General features: G+C 39.8%; 1 long non-coding RNA gene across 1 annotated transcript in view; it reads left to right on the forward strand.

The window, feature by feature from the left end:
- Positions 1-24,571, forward strand: part of LOC122553696 — a 71,208-nt gene extending 46,637 nt beyond the window's left edge. The window contains exon 3 of the long non-coding RNA XR_006312792.1: positions 23,804-24,571. This is a non-coding gene — a long non-coding RNA (uncharacterized LOC122553696). The remainder of the gene's footprint in view (positions 1-23,803) is intronic.
- The last annotated feature ends 384 nt before the right edge of the window (positions 24,572-24,955 follow it).

The following is a 24,955-nucleotide window of genomic DNA, read 5'->3' on the forward strand; positions in this document are numbered from 1 at the left end:
AAGTTTAGTTGTGATTGAATAGTTTGGAAGTACTAACTGACAATTTTCATGTGGAAAATTACCAGAAAACTCTTGAGGACCTAGTCCTTGGAAGGAACAAAATTAGTGATTTTCTTTTTTTTGGGGGGGGGGGTGTCAGTGAAGCTGGTGGGCAGGACAGGATGTGATAGGGATTCTGGTGGTTGGGTGGGGTGGTGGGTGGAGAGGACTGATGAAAACATGTTGACAAAAGCTTTATTACTGTCATTAAGGATTCTTGAACAATTTCTTTATTTTTAAAGATGCAGGAATGGGGGTATAATCTGGACGTGAAAGTCTTCTAACAAAAGCAGCCTTGTCAATTAGTGATAGTGACTTTATTTGAGAATTGCTACATCTTTAACATGAGCTGCCATTTAGTTAGTGGAAAGCTGTTAATACTGACCTATATTTTCAATCTAATATGTGTTCCACAGTCAGTGATAAGTGAGTTCATCCATTTGCTGGTTCCAAATGTAATGTGTTCATGGTCCGTTAATGACTTGAGCAATTTACTCCCTCCATCTCACCAGTAAATCCAAACAGTAATATTCAGCTGATTTTTGAAGTGAAGTAATACAGGGTTACATGAGAAGAAATGTGCAAGCTGGTTTGTTCACTGCACTGGGAATAAATACAGCAGTCCTTCAGGAACAGGTACCAACCATCTTTTCAGTCTGTGCACAGTGTACAAGTGTTCAACTAATAGACTTTCAAAGGTATAAGCATTTCATGTCCCAGAGGAATCACTCCAGCTTCCTTAATCTTCCAATTTAGGTAAGTCGGCTTGAGCTGAACAGTCACTATGTGATTTCCAGTCTCCAGTTCACAGCAAAATGACGAGTATTTTCTTTTCAGTTTTCATCGTGTGGCTCAATATGAAATCCTGTGCTGGGACTGATTTGTTCTTGGCATTAAACCTCCTGGATTCGTTAGCCCCTATTTGTTAGCTTTCTTCATCCAATTCAAATCCATTAGGAATAACCTGTCTAACTTTCAAAATTTGGATCCCTTCAAAAGCTGAACTGCTTCTCCAAAGATGCAGTATTAGAGATTCATCCTTAATGCTGTGAGGTTGGGATATACATTCTTATGGTAACCCAAACACTAAAGCATGTTTGTTGCTAGAATAAACACTTGTATTCATGTAAGAAGCATGATTGCCTGGCCAGAGACATTTTTGCCTTTTTTTGACCAGAAATGAGATTTTACAAAGGTTTAATGGAAATAAGCAATGCATAATATAGGTAGAACCTGCTGAAGCAGAACAGTTTTATATCTAACAGTCATTTCTTAGTTTATCACGGTATATTGGAAAGTCATCTTAACTAATAGGTGTGCTGATGAGAGATGATAAAATATTTATAAATATTTTATAAAGAGTCTCCTTCAACAGAATTGGAGGGTGATATCTATCTTAACTGAAGAAACAGCTCATGACTTTCTTTAAAATGTGACAAATGCTTTTGATATTATTTGGCATAAAAGGAGATTGCAGTGTGCAACAGTTGCATTCAAGCAGGCTGACTTGCAATTAAGCTCTTATCATTGCTCAGAGCATAAGAAGTTAGGAAGATATTCAATTGTGAGAAATAAGGGGTTCCGATTAGAGAAATAATATGTGGGGTGAGGCAGTAGGGTGGCATGTGAATGTGTAGCCTGCCGGATAAGTGGTTTATTGGGGTGAGGGGTAGGGAATGGGGTGTCATGTAAATGGGTAAGGGGTTAGGGCATTAGGTAGGTGAGCAGTTAGACTGGCAAGTGTATGAGGGGATGGCGTATTGGTTGTTGTGGTTGAGGAAATTGGATGCTGTGGGTGAGAGATAGTGGGTGCGAGGGAGTAGAATGTGGGTCAGAGATAGTGGGTATGAGGGGGTAGAGTGGCAGCTGAGTTGGGGAATGGATTGTCAAGTCAATAAGCAGGCAGTATGGCAGGTGAGTAAGATGGAAGGTAGGTAGGTTGGTAAGGGTGAAGGTTGGTAGAGTAAGGAAGAGGGTTAGGACAGGTAAGTGAATGTGTGGGAAAGGTGGTAAGTAAATGGGGGAGGGATAAGGTTGGCAAGTGGGAGGGTGGGTGAGGAGTGGGATGTCAGGTGATTAAAGAGTGCATAGAAATCTGGGATTTAGCCAGGTTAGGCCATTTAACCTTTTCAGCGTCTGCACCATTCAATGGTATGTGGCTATTCCGGTTGTGCCTCAACTCCATGTTCTTGTCTGCCCCCTCCCCAGCCCCTTGATTCCATTGTAAGATGGCAGGTGAGTAGGTGAGGGGGCCAAATGGAGGGGAATCAGTAAGCGGGAGGGTGGCAGGTAGTTGGGTGCTGCAGTAGGGTGGCAGATATATGTGGGGGTACAGGGGTAAGTTGGTGAGAGGATAAGATGTGTTGACAGTTGGGGGATTGGGTGTTGGCTGGGAATTGGGGAATCATCGGGGGCCTTTGAGGGCCCAGTAATGCTGAGATATTGCTTGAGGGGCAGTTGCTTATCAGACTGGCCTGGCTGTGAGATGCACATTGTCAGAGGCAGGCTCAGTTAGTGGTGAGGAACTGGATTGAATGGCTGGGTGCTGGGGTGTAATTTGGGTGTTTGGGAGGTCGGATAGGTCAGGTTCTGGCAGTGGGAGTGGGGTCTAATTCTATTTGCCAACTAAATGAGAATTTTCTCAGTTTAATAGAGATGATAACAGTGTTTGACTGGCATTGATAAAATGTACAGGTCTGTGACACAAAAGCTGATGGATAAATAGATGAATTAATCCAGTAGTTGAAAGGACGATGGCAAAAGTCCAGAACGTAAAATACTAGACAGTAATACTTAACTACACTTCCCAATGTGGTGGGATCATTACGAACTCGAGAAAACTGACCGTTGAACACAGGTTAACATAGGCTGATAATGTTTCTTGCTTCACTGGTGTCTTCTTTGGTCAGCCTTCAGTCCCATGCGATCTTACATTATCAAAGCATAGCTACTTATATACATGATCAGTGACTATTATTAGAGTATTGCTACAGTTAACCCCTTAATGTTAAGATATATGTTGACAGGAACAAAAAAACCCAGCTACACTAGAAGTTTTAACATTGAATCATATGTGAAGATCAAAGGTCACTTCATGGGATCCTTCAAAATTAATACTATTCAGATCAGATCTGTCACAAGAACTCAGTATTACATGGAGAGATGTGTGGTCAAGGATACAGCAACAATGGCAATATGAAAGCGTCAAATGAGGTGATTTACAGTAAGGGTCTGAACGGAACTAGGCAGCATTCTATATATCACAGAGCTTGAGCCTGGTAAATATGGAACAGCTCACTGCAGTAAAGTGCAATCACTTCTTTCAGCTAATTGAATCTTTTGTATAAGCCTCTCTGCTCTTCAACTTACAGGTGGTGATTGTTTCAAAACTGTGTAAATAACAGAACGTTGAAGCTGCTATCTGACACATAATGGGAGGATTGTGTTGACAGCATCGCAGCTTTAAAATTCCAAACTGCTGAAGTGTGACAAGCTCTCTGATCTCACCAGCTATCAGCTGCACTAAGGCAGGCACTTTAACTTAGGCGATCAGTTCCATTACATTTTGGCTTGTTATTTGTTTTGAAGTTCTGAATTAAACCAACAAGTAAAGAAAGCCCATGGTTACAACTGAGTGTTTTAGTGGGATAAGATAAACATTTGCAGATGCTACCTTAATTCAGGGTTAGTATTTCTTATCAATTTGAGTCGGCAATACAGAGACAATCTCTGACAATAAACATTAAGATCTCTGTTTTGGCAAAAATTGATTTCAGTGAGACTAAAGCTGCAGTTGTTCCAGACTATGGATTGTTGAATCTGGTGTATATTTCAAATCTTAATGAAGAATGATACTTTGTGTGTTAGAGATGTATAATATTTTAGAAAAGGAAGATTATTTGCATTGGGGTCCCTTATTGGATTGTCTCCTGTAAAAGAAAATACAGAAGACTGACTTCCAGCAAACTCTGAAAGGTGCAAGTGCCTAACCAAACAAATGTAAGTGGAAAAATGCTTTGGTCTCTGTGTTCCTGTTACAGAGACAGATGAACTTCTGATTATTGTAAAAGAATTGATCAAGAGGCCCTCATTAATGTACTTATGAAGAAGAGACAATTGGACTTGAAAAGTTAAATCTGTTTCTCTCTCCACAGATGCTGCAGTATTCTCTGAGTTTGTTTCAGGTTTCCGGTAGCCATTGTGTTTTGCTTTTATGCTCCTTGATATATATTTATGTCTGTGATGAATGAACACTTCAAGGCACTGAAATCATTACGGAACATTTGGTTCCTTCATATGGTAGTTGGGAAGAAACTGATAAATGTTGCCAGTCCTCAGCCATGCTAATAGGTGGGTTTTTTTTAACTAAAGAGGAATGACATTTTGCTCCTCTCAGATAAGGGTTCAAGGTAAGTAGGTGCACTACCCGAGGAGGAGAAATCTATGTGATGGTGATCTGTAAAAGGATGTGGGTGAGGGAAGAACAATGTGTTTCAAATAAATTATTGCATTTTATGAGTCTCAGTTGCAGTCATGTAAAAAATGTTTTTGCACAATTATAACATTACTGAATTTATTTATCAAGATAATCTTGATTTTGAAGGTCAGAAAACATAAAGAGATGAACGTTTTAAGATGGATGTTTGGAGTGGCATGGTGTCTATTAATATAATATAAAATAAATGAACAATGTACTCTAAGATTCTTCCTGCTGATCAGGGACAGATTACACATTCATCATTTCATTTGAATAAATCACCTATGCTTTGTACTCTTCCAAATTGTCAGAATTTCTTCTAAAAATTATTTTTGGAAGGTTAGATCTGTTGTCAATGAGAAAATATACAAAATGTCAGCTTTAGTGCATTTCCAAGGAAAATGACAATACATTTCTTTTGCTTTTTTTCTTCCTTTCTAAATTATTAATTTCTTATGCTCTTTATTACTTCCACATTTTCAAGGGAAGCTGAAGACTAGCAGCTGGAAAAGTGGAGTCATGTTGAAGATTTGGTGGCCTTTTCCATCAGATTAGAGGCAGAGGACTGTATAATCATTACCCTGAGCAAAGTCGTCACAGGCTGCCGACTGCCTGGGGGTGGCAATGATTTTCTGTTTGTGACTGAGGCACTGTTTAAAAAAAAATTGTACTTGGAAGATGCAGCCTGACTCAGAGCTGCATGACTTGAACCCCTATAAAGTGAATCAGCACCAACACTACATGACTAGGTCAGTAACCAGCCATATTCGAAACACAAATAGAAACTCTTGTGACAACAGCTTCTCAGCTTGTGTGCAGCCTATTTACTCAGCTGCAGATGGTGCTGTCAGCCATGGAAACTGACTGGTTTTCCTAGACACAAAAACAAAGCAAGATTGTACTCTGGTTACAAGCTAATTTTCACAGCTCTATTACCCGTCGATATTGTGCCTAGGCATGACCACTTTGATACATTGATGCATTACCAGCATCTGAGCAAATACAAAGCTATTAACGTACAATTTGTCTTTTTATTTCACTACCTGTTAAGCTTCAGTTAAGTAATGCCTGTGGCTAATAATATAAGAGGGAGCATATAGGAGGGAACAATCCATGCTGAAATTCAATAAGTGTGAGAAAAGACCAGCAGGACACATGGTTACAGAGGGAACAATTGCCCAGATAAGAATTCTGTACATGAATGCACGTTGCCTAATATAACAAGTTAATAAAACACTCATTCAGCTTAAATTGTGTGATGCAGAAATCATTCCAGAGAGCTTGCAAAAACCTATGATGGGAAGCAAAATATCCGAGGCAATTGGATACTTAGAATGTACAGAGAAATTAGAAGAAGTGAAAGGGCAGTGATATTGATACAAGATATAATTACTACAGTCAAGATTTCAGAGAGAATGCACATTGCCTAATATAACAAGTTAATAAACACTCATTCAGCTTAAATTGTGGGATGCAGTAGTTATCATAGAGAACTAACAAAAACCTATAATTGGAAGCAAAATATCCTGGGCAATGGGATACATAGAATGTACAGTGAAATTGGAAGAAGGGAAAGGGTAGTAATATTGATACAAGATATAATTACTACAGTTGAGATTTCATGAAGAGAATCAAACAACAACAAAAGATACAAGACACTGGAAAGCAATGTTTACGGCTCACTTGATATTAATGATGAAATTGGGGGATTCAAAAATGTAAAGGTTGGGGAAATATGGAGCAGAAACAAAGTGATTGTAACGGGTGAAGCAGAATAGCTCAAGTAACAAAAGCAATGAATTTATAAAATGCATTTGTGACAGTTTACTTGAACAATTTGCCTTAGAAGCACAAAGGCATCAGGCCATACAAAATTTAATGATGTTAAATGTTAAAAAAGTAGACTTAGACAATAGGCATGACAACCAGCTATGTCACCACATGATCTTGGAACTGTAGATTAATGCAGTTTATATAGCTCCCTTTTAAATTTATAATGATTCAAATTAAAACAGACTAGCAGTCAAGTTTTTGGTTTAATTAACTTTGGGTTTAGTTTATTGCAAGTTATTACTTGAGGCTTCTTTGGGATAAAGAATGAAAGTTATTAACAACGATAGTAATACTGGAAACATCAGATTCCTGAATGAAACCTGGCTTGATAATCATGAATTTAATTTGTGAAGTTTGTTCCTGTGGGGGCTAGTCACTGAACATATTTGCAAGAGGCTGCCAATGTTCTTTAACAGAAGAATATGAGTTAATTACACAAAAACAAAAAAAGCTGTCGGTTTAAAAACCATCATTCACGAGATGTAGACATCGTTGGTTAAACCAGCATTTATGGACCATATGAGTTAACATAATGTAGATCTAGAGTCACATATAGGCCAGACCAGGAAAGGCAGGCAGATTTCCTGTGAACCAGCTAGGTTTTTATGATAATTGACAATTGTTATGTGCTTTATATTCCAGATTTCTGCTGAATTCTTATTTCCCATCTGCCATGGTGGGATGCAAGCTCACGTCCTCAGAACACTATCTTTTGGTTCTGGGTTACTAACCCAGTGACATCACCACTGTGCCTGCACTGCCACATAGCCTCTGATAGTTTGAAAATCTCTATAGAATCTCTCACAGCTTGGAGACTATACAATCTAATCTCGACCAATTTATAAGAAGTGACAGTATTATCACTGGACTGTTAATCCAGAGACCCAGATAATGTTCTGGTGGCCCAGGTTCAAATTCCTTTATGGCAAATGGTTGAATTTGAATTCAATACAAATCTGGGATTAAGAGTCTAATGATGACCATCAATCCATTGTTGGTTGTCAGAAAAATCCACCTGACTCATTCATGTCCTTTAGGGAAGGAAACTGCCAGCCTTAACTGGTCTGGCCTACATGCGATTCCAGACCCACAGGAATGTGGCTAACTCTGGGTAATTAGGGATGGCTAATGAATGTTGGCTGAGCCAGTGATGCCCTCTCCTCATGAATGAATTTTAAAAGATCTAAAGATTTCTATACAACTAACGATTATCCTTCTTTTGAAACTAAACTGCTCTTCTGAAATGGCAACCCTGATTCTGTTGAACTGAACTACTAGTGGCTGCTGCTCTGTTTATCTGTATGCCATTAAACATAAATTTATAAATACTTCATCAGCTAACTACACAGGTATCTGATGAGGCATTTAACTTAAATCGCGTTTTCTTGGAAGTGAGGTAGTTAGTTCTGTTTCTAAATGATCTCTTAAAAAAAAAAGTTACTTTCACAGAACTGAAACTACAAATCTATTTTAACTCTACTTTAAAATCAAAATTCTCAAATGATAACATATTATAAACTTGTATTACATCAGAGAATTCCAGGTATCAAGAATAGATAATTGTAAGAAGACAGTCCCAGTAAGTCTCCAAGGTTTACATTGAGGCCCATTGCTTATGTTTTGTTGTTGCTGAAGTGAAGAAACTAACGCTTGACATCAGATTCAACAGTTCCAAAAAGTCTGTAGTTGAATAGTTGGTGTTTTCTTTCACAAGTGAACAATCAAATTTTCAGAAAGAGCAATAGAGAGTGGATTCTGGGCTTCTGAACCTTCAGACATTACACTTTTAGCTATCCAGTTACTTTGCAGCTGTTTCAAGATGTTTCTTTTGTGTTCTCTCTCTCTCTCTCTCTCTTTGTCTGTCAGGAGATGCGTAGTCTTCTGGATGATTCGCAATGGAATTGATGACTAAACAGCCTACCTTGTTAATCATTTTTGACAAATAGGTTAAGATGGCTGCTGTTACTGGATGGACAATGCAAACACCAGATCATGTTCCACATGAGGCATTGGCATTTTGGAGACAGCTTAACTGCCATCTGTCACCCTTAGCTTTTTCTCTGACCAGTGCCCAATTTACATTCTCACAATGAGTTGTCTAGAACTCCTGGATGAGAGGTTTTATATGTCTAGGTATGTCTGTTTGTAAACCATGTAGAACCACAGTGGTATAGTCAGTTGACTTGTAAAAGCCATGTTTGTACCAACTTTGTTCAGTTACATTCAGATTAGCTTTTTATCACAAATATCAGTAGTCTTTAGCAGCTTTTTTTTCCTGGAAATAGCCAGTTCATAATTGCACAATTGAGACAACAACTTTCTGGCAGTATGGTCAGGTTGAAAAAAATAGATGTCGTATTGAATTTGATACTTGGTTTGAGGGGGAAGATGGAGAGTTACAACCATGGTATTGAGTTTCAGGAAAGTAGATTCAAAGAGTAGAGACATAATTTGATGTCAGTAATTTGAACTAAACTGTGAATAGATAAATCTACAGGGAGTTTAAATTCCACTGTAGATAGTAAAGTGGATAATGGTGGATTGTAAAGTGTCTATGAATATGAACAATATGGCCTTCCAGAAGAGCATAGATAGATTCTATTAAGTTATAGGTTGAACAGACAGTATTAGTGAAGCATGAGGCTATATGGAGGTGGAGGTAACTTTTAACATATGGGTTAGTAATTGCTTATAATATTTGAGACACAAGAGATGAACAACTCAGCTTCTGATTGGCTGGATATAACTCCATATTCAAAAATCAATATTGGGGCCTTAATTCTTTACCATGTAAAATAATGACAGGTCAGAATAGCTTTGTAATGGTGAGAAACTAATAGATGAAGTTGAGCAAAGGATTTAGATATTCATGTACAAATCATTTAAAAAAAACTTACGACAAAAAGTCATCAAAATTACATAAATTGGCCTTTATGTCAAGTTTGGCAAAAATAAAGATGTCACGTTTAAGACTTACAAAATCATGGTTAGATCCCATCTGGAGTTCTGTGTTCAGCTTTGTAAATTGGACTTCGAAGAACCACTGTCATTGGGAATGGTAGAATCATTAGAATTATAGCATGGTTTAAAGGGTTAAATTATGAGCAGTTAACAAGATTCGTGGCTGAGCTAATCACAATATACTGATGCTGTTATGACAAGGTGAGGAGGTGGTATTGGCTCCATTCTTTTTAACCACTCTCAGTCAGTCACAGCAAATATTTTTACTTCTTTGTTCACACACTGCTGTAACACATCGATAAAAATGTGCTTAACTAGATCAAAATGAAGAAGCCAAAATACATTTTCTTTAGTGAAAGACGGATGCATTTTTTATATCTGCCACCTCTGAACAATAATAAAGATGTGGCATACAAACACAGACATACCTAGAGACACAGACAGATAATAAGCTTAAAAAGAATTAGGGGCAGGGGAGTGTCCATACAGACAGGAAATCAAAGGCAGATGAAGTTTAAAGTTCTTCGAGTCATTAAGGTATTAGAATTTGATAAAGTAGATGTAAAAAGGATGTTTCCTCCTGTGGGGCAATCTAAAAAGAGAAACCATAGTTTTAGGATAAGGGCTTGCTGATTAAACAGAGACGAGGAAAAATTGCTTCTCTCAAAAGGTCATGAATCTGTGGAAATCAGTACCCTCGAGTGTGGTGGATGCTGAGAGAGATAGACAGATGTTTAATAAGTAATGGGTTGAAACGTTCAGGAGAGTGGATAGGAAAGTGGAGTTGAGGCTGAAATGAGATCGGCCATAATCATATTGAATGGCGGAGGAAGCTCAAGGGCTGAATTGCCTCCTCCTGGTCATGGTTCTTATGGAAACCTGAATCCTGATTGCTTCACTGCTGTCTTGTTTTTTCGGCAATGGCAAAGTTTATAGATCCTGAGCCCTCAGTGAATGACTATTATTCCTAATTGTTTTTGTACCGATGGAGTGGGACAATAAAAGAAGACTAACTTAGAGGGATGGTCAACATTGCAGACCACAATGTGGAATAACTCATCGCTATCACAACCACAACACACTGTGATCTCAGAGGAGAGTAACTGAGGCCTAGTTTAGGGAGGTGTCAGTGTTATGACCAGATTGGAAAGATTTTATCAGGGAGGTTTGGGATACTAATCAAGGTGAGAGGAGATAACATATTTCAGAACTTTAGACTGAAATAGGATGTTAGAGCTGGGCTGGTAATCATAAATATAGAAGCCCTTTTTGACGTCGTTCATTCCTGGAGGACTCCTGTACTACTCTCTAAAACATTTGTCATTCCTAATTTGTAGTCTCCCACTCATAGAATGGACATTGTATTCAACAATTTCATATATTTTACTTCTGTGTCCCTATTTGTAATGATTAATTCATAAATAAATGTTTTGCTTATCTTGGAAAATATTTTTATTTATCTTTTTTCATCATATGCTACTATTTATGCTTTCGGCTAGTTTATTAAATTGTTTTTTTACAACAATGGTAATATATGCATGGGGGAAGAAATAAGTTACAGCGGACACTTCCTGTTCAGAAACAGCTGTTCTTGCTGCTTGAATATGGAATGAGTTGTCTTTTTCAAAAACTTGGCAGGTTGAGTATATCAACACAGTTTCTACCCTTGGGAAGGAAGCACAATATGCTGTGTGACATGTTATTTTAAAACTTTTTGTCTGACATAATAAAGTCACAATGTTCTCAACAAATAAAATGTGTCTTCCTTTAACAATATGTCAAGCTTTTGATTTCTGGAACAATCATAATTCTCAGTGTGGTCTTTTATCATCCCATTATAGCAAGATGTGTTCTGTACAGATTTGTTTCACAATTTTTTTTTGCTCATTTGTAGGGCAGTCACAGTTAGTCCCCAAAAGGTGAATTCCTGCATCTACTTATCCTGTCTCAGAACTGAGTCTGAGACCTTTTTTTTTTAATTCACTTGATGGCCAACATTTACTGCCTGCCCCTAGTTGCACTTGAAAAGGTTGCCTTCTTGAACTTTTGTAGACTATGTGCTGTGGGTTGACTCATGATGCTCTTAGGGATGGAATTCCAGGATTTTATTCCAGTGATACTTAAGGAATGATGATGTATTTCTAAATCAGGTTGGTGAGTGGCTTGGAGGGAACTTGCAGGTGGTGGAGTTCCCATGTATCATCTGCTTTTGTCCTTCTAGATGGAAGTGGTTGGGCATTTGAAAATACTATCTAAGGATCTTTGAATTTCTGCAGTATCAGTAGTGGAGGGAGTGGATGTTTGAGGATATGATGCTAGTCAAGCGGGCTGCATTGCCCTTGATGTTGATGGAGCTGCATCCATCCAGGAAAGTGGGGAGTATTCCATCACACTCCTGACTTGTAGATGGAAGACAAGCTTTGTCCAATCAGGAGGTGAGTTACTCACATAGTATTCCTAGTTTCTGATCTGCTGTTGTAGTCTCTGTGGCTAGTCTAACTGAGTTTATGGTCAATGGTAATCCCCTGGCTGTTGATCTTGAGGGCTGTGGTGATGGTAACGTCAATAAAAGTCAAAGGGTGATGGTTAGCATGTCTCTCATTGGAGATGATTATTGCCTGGCATTTGCGTGGTGCAAATGTTACTTGCCACTTGTCTGCACAAGCCTGAATAATGTCCAAGTCTTGTTACATTTGACAATGGAGAATTGCAGTACCTGATGTGTTGCAAATGGTGCTGAACATATTGCAATCATCAGCAAGTATCCCCACTTCTGACCTTATGATGGAGGGAAGGTCATTGATGAAACTTATAAAGATGGCTGTGCCTAGGACACTACCCTGAGGAACTCCTGCAGAGATGTCCTGGAGCTGTGACCTCCAACAACCACTACCATTTTTCAAATGCCCAGGTATGCCTCCAACCTGAGGAGAGTTTGCCCCCACGATTCCCATTGATTTCAGATTCCTAGCTCTCTTTGATGCCAGACTCAGTCAAAAGATTTCTTGTTATCAAGAGCTGTCACTCTCAACTCACCAGTGTTGAGTATTATCCCAGTACCACTGGAAGCAGCTATTCATTGGCAGGTAAAATTTAATTGGTGCAACACAGTCTGATGGGCAGATGTCAGGGATTGTGAGCTGGAGAATGAACTGTGGAGGCAGCCATTATCACTGGGAATTAAAGAGGATGGTGCACAAATATTGCTGGAGTTGGGAGATGATGGGGGCTGGGTCGGGTAGTGGTAGTTGGGGAGTTGTTGAGTGGAAGTGAAGCATAGTGGAGGTTGAGAGGAAATGTGTATCATCAGGAAGGAAAAGCTAAGCAAGGCTTAGGACTTCCATAAACATCATGTGGGGCCCAGGGATATATTCAGTTTTCATTTGCCCCATAAGGAATGTTAATAAATATATTTACTCTGAATTCTTTGGACTTCTCTGTTAATTCACACCAGGTTTTGCTGCTGGGTTAGGATCTGTGCAGACTGAGTTAAAGTTGCAATGGGGTGTTGATGCTATCAGGCTGCAACTTTTGAATATAAAGTAAGCCCTTCTCTGCCTGGGGCAGACAGCTCTCCCAGGCCTAAATTTTATTAAATTGACGAATGCGATGTGATTCTAAACTCTCAATTTTAACAACACATCTGTCCCACTCACGCCAGAAGCACTGAGTTATGCTCCGGCCCATTACTGAGCAAAGTACTGTAATACTCTAACGAAATAGTATCATCCATCATCTGAGTCTAATTGTGGGTTCTTCTTTTACCAAGTTAGGGGTCCCTTAAAGGAACTGTCAGTTGAGAAATGCAAGGTTTATAAAGTAAATGCTGTGAATTTCTTCAATTTCAAAACTTGTAACAATACCATTACCGTACAAACCTGAATATCCAAAGATGGCAATGAATATTAGCTTTGCGCATGCTACATTTAATAAAACATGCAATCAAAGGGTATTATGTGTACCCAATAAATAAATACAATTTTAATGAGTATTTGGTTATAGGGAAGCCCTCCACCATAAACAATTGCACTTGAATCATTTAACTGGTCGGCTATAATAGCACATCTGGGAACTATGATTTAACAAACTGAATTACATAACTAACCAAGCGGTTTGAGCAATACAGCTAATAAAACAAGTAAGCTTACTACTACTGATGTTACTATATATTAGAACACATAAGTCCAATGAAACTGAATGATAAATTCAAAGCATATGTCACTTTACATTGCTGAAGGTATTGATTCCGTTTTGCAGACTTGCTATGTATTTCCACATTGCACTTCGAGAATACGTCCTTTATCAAATAATTGGACAGGTGTACTGACCTTTACAACCACAATCAGGAACTCCAGCATCTAAGAGCTGAAACTAATGATTACTAGACACTCTCAGCAGTCATGGTATAAATGACTATTATATTGGCCATGATAAAGTAGATATGCCACAAAGCTGCATGTGTCCCTGTCAGCTTTTAAGTAAATTATGGAAAAGAATAATGACTAATATCTCTTTTTTCTATTATTAATAGACCTACAGAGAATCCAAAACCTGTATCTGGAAATGCTGGACAAAAGCGAGATTTAACTTTGTCTTATAAGCGCCCCTCTCTATTCCCCAAATCATGCATTATAAATTTTATTAACTCTTAACACACCACCAAGCAGTTTCAAATATGTATTCAAAGGGATTTGTAGTTGACAATATATATTACAATGTAATCTGATATGAATGGGATTGATTATGATTATTAAAGATATTAAAACTAACATAATAAACTCTAAGCTGAACACAACAGTATTTATGTATATACCCTGTATAACTATACTTCTACTGAAATTTTGTTACACAAATCTATAGTGAAGCTGTAATCTGTAATGGGTCTAATTATTGCTCCAAGATTTTTACAGAAGAATCTATGTTTATTGATCATATCTTTATATGAAGCAAGTATTCATTTCTAAAGCTAGATCATATCTTAAATTATATTTCTGCTGTTAGCTTGTTCTGCTCAGTACAAACTAATGGTACCAGTTAATTTTCAAACTGTTATTCTGAGGAGAATCTCACAGGTAAATACTTTTTATTTGTTCCATTATTAGCAAATCCAAGCTCATTGTGGCAGCTGAGTCATATTCAATTTTGCCACAAGAATACAGGGCACTGCCTGTCAATTGTAAACCAGTCCTAGGTAGGTAAGGAGCCACAAAAACATTCATGTTTACAGCACTGAAGGAAGATTGCATTTGACATGAGACGTTATGAAAGCAATCCAAAATTAATCCCACTACTTTGGTATCTCCTCATCTCCTGAAGAAGGGCTCATGCCCGAAACGTCGATTCTCCTGCTCATTGGATGCTGCCTGACCTGCTGCGCTTTTCCCGCAACACATTTTCAGCTCTGATCTCCAGTATCTGCAGTCCTCACTTTCTCCTATCTCTTCATAAGTCTGTACCTTCCTTGTTTCAAACTATTCTTTTAACTATGTCCCCCGATAATCATTTATAAACAAAAACAGTAAAAATTGCTGGGAAAGCTCAGCAGATCTGCCATCATTCTGTGGTAGAATAATTTCTCTCCACAGATGCTGCTGGAACTGCTGAATTTTTCCAGCAATTTCTATTTTTGTTTCTGATTTCCAGCATCAACAGTTCTTTCAGTTTATGTCAATGATCATTTGCTTTAACAATGCCATGTGGCCAAATTTTCCAACGTCCAAGATGTTTTTTGAGCTTCTCTCCTCACTCCCTTTGTGATAATTAAAAGTTTGAGTAGCCACCATCATTGAACCCTCACTCCTGCTCCTACCTCCTGTCAGCACCACCTCACAGGATAAATGCATTTCCTTGGTCACCCTATCATTGCTGTCATTTTTGAGAACCACTTATAAGTTTAATTTTACTTCAATGACTTTTCAAATTTGTATGAGAGGAGATTCCAACTTGGCATTTTTTGCAAAAAAACAAAGAGAAGTAAAGGAAATTATTTTTATTGATCTTTTTAATCACTAGCCACTGTTCAAGGGGAAGAACCATGAATTTAGAAGCAGTTGTCAATTTAAGAAAACTTTATTCAGTTCAAACAAGTTTACTTTTTACTGAGATAAATAACTTTTTACTTAGATCACACCCCACATGCAGTAACTGAGCAATGTCTTTAAAAAGACAAGCTACATAAACAGTTCTATCTCTGCAGCTCGAAGTCTTACTGTACTTCATACAACTACTGAAAGAAGAAACTGAGTAAGTACACCAAAGTGATAGAAATAGAAGGATAAGGTAATAAGGTAAGATTAAGTAAGCTAGAAGGAGTCATATACATCATGATACATCATTCGGCCCAAGTGACTTTTCAGTACTGAATGTAATTCTATTAAAAACCAATGAGAAAAATTGCTGGTGTATCATCTTCTTATTTCATGGGAATATGTGTATTGATACAAGGCCAGACTTATGATCCCCAGGGGGACCAAAACATTTTAAAAAGTAAATTTTGAATTTCTAGTTAATGGGTCAAAGGAGGAAATGACAGGATTTCACATTTTAAAATTTTTACTGTAATAAACTAAAAGTACTAATGAGTAAACATTTTTGGTGTGTGCCAGTAATAATTTAAGCCACAGAAAATAACTTGTCCCTTTTGCCTTTAACTCAACTGAAAAACCCACTTCCCAGATGAACTTTGCACTGTCTCTTAAGTAGACATTCAACTCTCCCGGATCCTTTCAAAGTGATTTTTAGTTTTTGCGGATTTACATCAGCTCCTTTTCATTCCCAGCTTGGTAATTTTGAAACCTAGAACTGGTTTTCACAATGATGGTATTTCCTGGTGACTGTTTCTCTGGTGGAAGCTAGGCAAATTATCCAGCTTTGTTTGAAATCCTCATGAATTTTGTCTTTTTGTCTTGGTACCTGCTGCAACCCAAACTTCTGAGCAATGGATAGTAGAGTGTTTCAGCCTCTGCTTTCTTCCTCTCCTGTAGATCCTGGCTGTCTCTTCTCTGGGAGATTCAGAAGTATTCTCTGGGAAAACCTGTAACACTGTCTTACAATGGCATAATAAGAACTTGCCCTCCTCCCAAAAACCATCTCCACAGCAACATGAACCACATGAGCCTAATATGTAGGTATTAGCTATACTTTAGATTCCATTTCTCTTCTACCATAGAAATAACCTTGTGCTTGATATTCTTGATATTCTCAATAGCTTTCTGGGAATTTGGAAACTATTTCTCCACCTACTATGAACACAGGTGCTGTTGCCATTATCTCCAAGTATAAACACCTTAGACCTCCCTTCCTTTGAATCATCCTGGGCCTCCATCTATAACAGCCATGTTACTCAGGCCAGTTGTGATGCTATTGTGGGAACAGGCACCTGTGCCCATCAATTTTAGCCTAAAACATAACAATCATATACACCTCATATTAAAAATGTTTGCTTATCCTGAATTTCCAATGAGAAGGTGATGGTAAACCATCTTTTAAACTGCTGCAGTCTTCCTGCTGATGGCAGAGCTACAGGAGTATTATGAACAAAGTTTTAGGATTTAAACTCAGCAATATTGAAGGAATGGTGTTACAATTCAAAGTCAGAATTGTAATTTGTTGCAATTAGTTGTGTTCCTATGTATGTATTGCCCTTATCATTCCAGATAATGGAAGTTGTGGGTTAGGAAGCCTATCAAAGAAGTTTTGTTCATTTGGTCAATGATACCACCTACGATGTTGATGGTGGAGGAAACATTGATGGCAATGCCATTTGGTTACATTCTCTCTTACTGGAGATAACCATTGCTTGGTACTTGTGTGATGAAAATCTTACTTGCTGCTCATCAGCCCAAGATCAACTGATTCAAAGGTCTTGCTGCATTCAGACATGAACTACTTCAGTATCTGACATATTATGAGTGGTGCTGAACATTGTGCAATCATCAGCGATCATCCCTACTCTGTTCTTACAATGGAAAGAAAGTCATTGGTGAAGCATTTGAAAATGCTTGGCTGGGACACTATCCTAAGGAATTTATGTAGCAATTTCCTACAGCTGAGATGATTGGCCTCCAAAAACCATATCCGTCTTCCTTTTGTGCTTGGTACGACTCCTTTTGTGCTTGGTACGACCTTTCTCTTGATTCCCATTAACTGCAGTTTTATTTGAGCTCCTTGATGCAGCCTTTGTGAAGTGCTGCCTTGATCTCAAAGGCTGTCAGCCTCAGTTCAACATCTGAGTTCAGCTTTTTTAACCATATTTGGATGTAAATGGATTTGAGGTCAGGAGCTAAATTACCTTCTTGGAACAGTAACCTAGCAGGTTATTGCTGTGTAAGGCGATGTTGTTCCCAAATTCACCTGCTCCCCTTGCCACTCTAGATAATGCAGTTATGGTATGATGAGCCTGATAAGGGAGGCTTTGTGAGTTACAACAGTGCACCTTTCCAATATTATGCACTGCTGCCTTTTTGTATGTGTGTTGGAGGGAGTGGATATTTAAGATGATATGATGGATTGCTGATCATGTGGTCTGCTTTGTCTTAAATGGTATTAAGGTTTTGACTATTGTTGAAGTTGCACTCATCGAGGCAAGTGGAGGGTATTTCATTATATTGTGACTTGTGTCTTGTGAATGTTAGATAGGCTTTGGAGATTCAGGGGTTGAGGCATTCATCTTGGAATTCTAAGCCTCTGGCCCATTGTTGTAGCCATAGTATTTATGTCACTGGTATAGATCAATTGCTGGTTAATATCAAAATCCAATTAGTCAAAACAATTTATAATGCAACAGAAAATGATTATTGTTGGTTGGCAAGTTCATTTTGATTGGCTGAGGAGTTGCCATGGAAATGTAAAAAAATGAACTTAGCCTTCTCAAGCTCCCAGTTATTTGAAAAAACACAAGTCTTGAACATATTCAGTTTCTTTGCAAAGAATGCTTCTGAATTTATAATTCTAATAAGCATAAAATGAGCAACATTATGAGCTTGACTGATTATCTTAACTTGGTTGTTAGTATAGTTATTAGCACAGTCAACAAGTGCTACCCATACAAATTATATTTAACAGTAGGCCTTTTATGTTGGCTTTTGCAAGTGCTTGCTGGTTGAATATATGGTCTACATAACTGGCATTACACTGAAATTTGTGCACAATATTGCTTAATTGTAGAAACAGGCAGGGCACCTTTTGGACTGATGATAGGATCTTACTGGGGGCAATTCTGCTCGTGTAGCCACTGCTGAGTGGCAGTGTGAAATGATCTTCATAGCCATTAATTTTTGAGATATTTTGCCTTTACAGGATAATTTCAGGGAGATGGGACACTTCTCAGATCTGAATGTGATGGCCTTTGGCTTGTTTATGCAATACATTGTGCAAAATGAATGAATGTCCAGCTCCATGCATATTTCTGATATTTGGATGACACATTCACAACCTTTGGATCTGTAACCATGTGTAAAGATTTCCACCTGAATCCACTCCATTGCATACTCAAATTCTGTTTCCAAATAGAGCTATCTAATGTGCTTTCTTTGAGTAGCCTGCGAGTTCTCTCTTCTTTTAACCAGCAGTGCTCTTATACAGAACTAAATGCTTCTTTTTCCCTTCATCAAATCACACTGCATATTTTTTGTCATCTATGAACCAACACCAGTGAATCACCCGTCATTAATTTACATGCAAAGGTGATTAAGGGCAATGCAGACCATCAAAGATGAGGGAGAGCGGGATGGGACTAAATCAAAATGGAGGTGCGGATGAGTTCTCCACTACTATCTATTATTTTGGGCAACTGCATTCTTATATTACAATTCTGACACACAATTAGATGGAAACTCCATTTCACAGCTACAACTCCATCCCTTATATTTATGCCATCATTAAAACCTCCTATTTCTACCTGTGCTCCATCTCTGCTCAGCTCTGCTGCTGAATCTCTCATTCATGCCTCTGTCACTTCCGGATCTGTGTTCCTGCTAATTTCTTTCTGCATGGTACTCAAAATCCGTGTGCAGCAGTGACTTGTGCAATGGGAAGTCAGTGCTGTGAATGGTATCTCATGCTGATCACCATATCGCAGCTTAGCGAGAACATTGGACCTGACTCTGCCAACACACTCCCAGCTGGTACTGTCCAGCTTTTCCGCAGCCTTTCCTTTCCTCTGTTGCCTTGACATTTAGGCAAGAAGATTCACCACATCTTTGGCCCATTTGCCTACAGGGTCAATGAGCACCACAACACAGCAGGCTTCCTCCATCCCAGCTGTGGAACCTGGGACTCAACTGAGACACACTGGGAGAGAAGGAAGAAAACCTATTGAGGCCACATGGGAAGAAGGCTTTTCTGTAAACAGTAGGTTATCCATAAATATTCATGATGTTAACTTTCTATCATGTGGCTGAGAGCCTCTCATGTGTAAATGTGTGTTTACACTATCTGGAAACAGGGGGACCAAGATATACACATGGCATTTGGTCTTGGTGAAAACTTTGCACCTCCTCATTCAACATCCCGAATGTGTGGTTCCTTCTCTGTGTAAAAAGCACAGATGTTCAAGATTGGTCTGGCAGGGGCTCTGCCAGAGAGGTGCAACATACAGAGAGTGTTTCAGGGTGGCCAGGTTGGACATTGCATTACCTTGTAACCAATGTTTTCTTTCAACAGCCCTGTGACCGATGATTGCAGCATTGCCCTTGCTGGCAGGTCAGGTCACTTACCCTACCCTGTCTGAGTGTACTCATAGCCAGTCTCATCCCCATTCCCCCCCTGAGGTTGACAGAGAGTGTCCTCAGCCAGTGGCTTCCAGCCTCATCCTAAATGTGTCAGTGAGCTCCTTGACATCCACAGCCTCTTCAAAGTAGCCCAATCCATACAACTTACAGGTTTCCCACTTGCATAAGTGCCCCCATAATCCATCTACACTTTCCCATCGAGACTGAGCTATATGAAGTGACCATTCACTGTTAATACCTTGAAGTCAGGATACTCCTGTCCATGAACACTCTCACCTCCTGCATTATGCCCTTCCCAGCAATGTTTTATGGTATTATTGCAATGTAAGTCCTTCTGCCTGTCTCCACAACTGTACTGCATCCTTTCCCAGAGTCTGCAGCCCTTAGACTCGATGACAAAACTGCTGCGGCTCATAGCCATGTGACAACCAAACTTGACTACTGCCTCTTCATCTGTGGATGGACCTGATGGACTGACTGTGGCCTATCCCTCAACCAACATTAGTGGACAGCCCTGCACAAGATGTGTCTTGCCCCCTGACTGGGGCCGACATATTTTCCTCTCTAACCCTATTCTTGGATTTGGTGCTATGAAGCCAACAGAGTGGCTGTGGCCTGCTCCCTGGACTGAAGAGTCATGGGCCCTCTGACTGAGCCCCCCCACCGACTAAAGCCTAATCATAACCAATGTGAGTTAACCTACTGACTTTCAGATGCCTTCATGGACTTTGGTGCAGTCTGATCCCCTAAAGACTTTGAGAAATGGCTTATTCTTACATGCCTAGGCTGCTGGCAAATGGTGTGGGTGTGAGATTGATGGAACACACTGTATAGCAAAATCCACATTCCCTTGACTGAGGACTGCTTAGCAGCAAGGCAAACTCCCTGGTTGTGTGACTGTACTTACTTGGCACGTCAAGGCAAGGCAAGGCAGAGATACTACGAGCATGCAGGTAGACGCTAAGTGAACGCGCACTATGACAGCAAGCAAACATCCTTAGATGCAACCTGGTTCAATCTGAAAGTTGGGTGGACCTGCTGTAGCATTTCAATGGTGGTTGCTGGTGCCCCTACAATGTAACTCTGTGCTTCCTGACCCCACTGGCAGTGAGTAGTAAAAGTGTCAGTATGGTTGTGATGGATTAGCTGGATTTGGATGCCAATGTCCATTGAGGAGGAACACATTTGATACTCAGCTCTTAACCATGGATTGTGCTCTGAGATGTTTTTGCCTGGTGTCCACTTGGAGATCACTGGAACAAGTGGTGAGCTAAACTCAGCAAGTATGTGAAACAAAAACCGAAATTGCTGGAGAAACTCAGATACTGCTGAAACTTTATTGCTGGAACAGCACAGCAGGTCAGGCAGCATCTAGGGAACAGAAGATTCGACGTTTCGGGCACATGCCCTTCTTCAGGAATGAGCAGAGAGTGTTCAGCAGGAGAAGATAAAAGGTAGGGAGGAGGGACTTGGAGGAGGGGCGTTGGAAATGTGATAGGTGGAAAGAGGTCAAGGTGAGGGTGATAGGTCGGAGTAGGGTGGAGGCGGAGAGGTCAAGAAGAAGACTGCAGGTCAGGAGGGCGGTGCCGGGCTGGAGGGATCCGGCTGAGACAAGGTGGGGGGAGGGGGGATGAAGAAACTGGTGAAGTCCAAGTTCATCCCCTGTGGTTGGAGGGTTCCCAGTCGGAAGATAAGACGCTCCTCCTCCGACCGTCGGGTTGTTGTGGTTTGGCGGTGGATGAGTCCAATGACCTGCATATCCTCGGTGGAGTGGGAGGGGGAGTTGAAATGCTGTGCTACAGGGTGATTGGGTTGGTTCGTCCGGGTGGCCCAGAGGTGCTCTCTGAATCGCTCCGCAAGTAGGCGGCCTGTCTCCCCAATATAGAGGAGGCCACACCGGCTGCAGCGGATGCAGTAGATAATGTGGGTGGAGGTGCAGGTGAAACTCAGATAGTCTGACAACATCTGTGGAGAGAAAGCAGAGCCAACTTTTCAGGTCCAGTGACATATCTTCAGAAAGGATTGTAGCTAGGAAAGGGTGATATTATGTTGAAGGCAGCAGATGGATGAAAGAGTGAGCAGATAGGTAAAAGTGGAGGCCAGGAAGAAAGAAAGACAGTTGCACACACAAAAGCATAGATAATGATAAACCAGAGAGAAAGAAAAACTGTTTCTGGGGACCATTAGTGAGTGAAAATGGGTTGGCTGTGATGAAAACAGCCCATGTCATGACAGGGCCTGAGATGTAGGAGTGGGTAAAGGGCAAAGAGGAGGTGTTCAGGCTCTAAAATTATTGAATTTGATACTGAGTCCCCGAAGGCTGCAGAGTTCCCAAGTGGAAAATGAAATGTTATTTTTCTACAAGCCTGAGATGGAGGGAGCTCTGGTGTGTTAAAATGGCAGACAACAGGAAGTTCAGGGTCACTTTTGCAGACAGAAGGCAGGTGTTCTGCAAAGCGATCGCCAAGCCTGAGTTTGCTCTCCCCAACTTAGAGGGCACTACATTGAGAGCAGTGAATACAGTTGACCAGATTGTGTGCAGTGCGGGTAAATCAGTGCTTCATGCAGAAGGTGTGTCTGGGGCCTTGGATAGTAAACAGGCAGATGTTATATTTTCTGCGAGAGCATGAGGAGGTGCTGTGGAGAAGTGTTGGGAATGAAGGAGGGTGTCCCAGAGGGAACTGTCCTTGAAAAATATTGACAAGGGAGGGGAATATGCGTGTGGTGGTTGCAACCCACTGGAGGTGGAGAAATTGTAATCCTTTGGGATGTGGATGCTAGTGGGGTGGAAAGTGAGGACCAGCAGGGTACATGCTCTGATTTCACTGTTGAGTTTTTCCAACGTCAAGCTTGTTTGGCTCGTTTGGTAAGATGGGATCCTGACTATTAATGAGGTGAGAGATGGTGTGAATACAGTGTTTAACAATCCGTAATGATTCATTTGGCATCTTGCTGCTGCCTAGTGAGAATCTCACTCTGATGCTTGTAAAAGGATAAATGATAGAGCGAAATGCTCCTGACTTCAAGATAGGTCACGCTGGATTTCTCATTCAATTCTTCCACAAATTGCGGCATAGCTCAGCTCACTCAAACCCCTATAGATTTTGCCCTTATTGTCATTCTATATTATTCATTGCTTCATAATGTTTCTGTGAAGTACTTTTAACTTTTCATTACACTAAAGGTGCTACATAAATACAACTTGTTTGTGTTCACAACTTCACTATGAAATATCATATAAGCCAGTCTTAAAGTTCAGGGCAAAATATTTGTTTGTGTTTGCTACATTTTGTAGATATGAAGGAGAATATCTGAAACACAAGAGATTTCCAAAATAATCGTTGCCATCATTCCTGTCATTAATAGCCATTTGAGATTTGACATATACCAGAAGATGTTTTCTTTGAATGTATTGTGCAAATTTTCCTTTTTTAAAGCAAGAATATTTAAGATATTGCTTTCAGTGAATGTTTCTTCTTATAATGTGAAGAAATAATGTTTTCAATATCCCTTTGAATTTCCTTATCCTTCTCATGTATCAGGCTTTCATGGTATTCAATTCATTTTGCGATTAACTTATAGATGAGAATGAAAATGCTCATCCTGTGTTTGACCAGGGATCAATAGGATCAAAGGCGTTTGGGGTTTTCAGCATGGGGATTAATGACAGAAGAAGCTGCAAAAAATGACCGTCATTATTCATGTTTCTAACTTTAATGCCAGTGCAATCTTAACGTCCTGATTATTTCTGTTTGCCTTCTAGCAACTGAGTATCACATGGAAGTGTACTATCCAAAAGTACCCAGCAATGAATACTACAGTGATCTGCCTGTTAAGGACATTTCTAACCTTCTTCTGTGTGTGTGGACCGTGCTCACTGAAGTGTGAACCCCATTACTGAAGAATGATACAAGAATGATAGGTGATTTAGTCATGAACAAGTGAAAACAAGGATCAATAAAGCACATACAAAGTGATCCATTTTTTGAGTTTTCAGTTATGATAATATTGACAATGTCTGGCAGATGTGGCAAATACATGTGACATTTATAGATGCATCTTTTACATGTTGTATGTATATGTCCTCACTATGTTATAGAAGAGCAAACCTACATCAATCATCCATATTGAATAACATTGTAAAAGCAGGATGCTTTGGATTCACCGTGGTGATGTTTCTCATGTAAGCATGTTTAAGCTCAAGTACCCATATTTTTCAGATATTTGCCACTCCACAAAAGATTAATAAAAATGAAACAACTTGCATTTATATAATATATTTCAGGCATAGCTTCAGGCATTTCACAGCAAATGAAGTACAGTAGTTTTAAAGTGTTGACACAATTGTAATGTGAGGAAAAGTGACAGTCAATTTGTCTCTAAACAGCAAGATAAATGACCAGATGACTGTAATCTGTTCTTAGTGGTGGGAGTGGTCAAGAACTGTGCATTAGCCAAGGCACCCAAAGTCATAGAGTCATAGAGATGTACAGCATGGAAACAGACCCCTCGGTTCAACCCGTCCATGCCGACCAGATATCCCAACCCAATCTAGTCCCACCTGCCAGCACCCGGCCCATATCCCTCCAAACCCTTCCTATTCATATACCCATCCAAATGCATGTTAAATGTTGCCTCCACCACTTCCTCTGGCAGCTTATTCCACACACGTGCCACCCTCTGTGTGAAAAATTTGCCCCTTAGGTCTCTTTTATATCTTTCCCCTCATAGTGGACACCATCTATACCCCGCATTGCCAAGATCCCCCCAGAGCCACTGTATCCCTTTTTATCTTGCACTATCCCAACAATCCACCCTACCATGTGGACATCCATCATATTGAACTTCCCCAGTTGTCCTCCCTGCTCCCAGAATCCCATCATTACAACTTAACAAAGCCTGTTCTGCTCCTCTT

The sequence above is a fragment of the Chiloscyllium plagiosum genome, chromosome 10, assembly GCF_004010195.1.
Source record: "Chiloscyllium plagiosum isolate BGI_BamShark_2017 chromosome 10, ASM401019v2, whole genome shotgun sequence".
In the NCBI taxonomy this organism is placed as follows: domain Eukaryota; kingdom Metazoa; phylum Chordata; class Chondrichthyes; order Orectolobiformes; family Hemiscylliidae; genus Chiloscyllium; species Chiloscyllium plagiosum.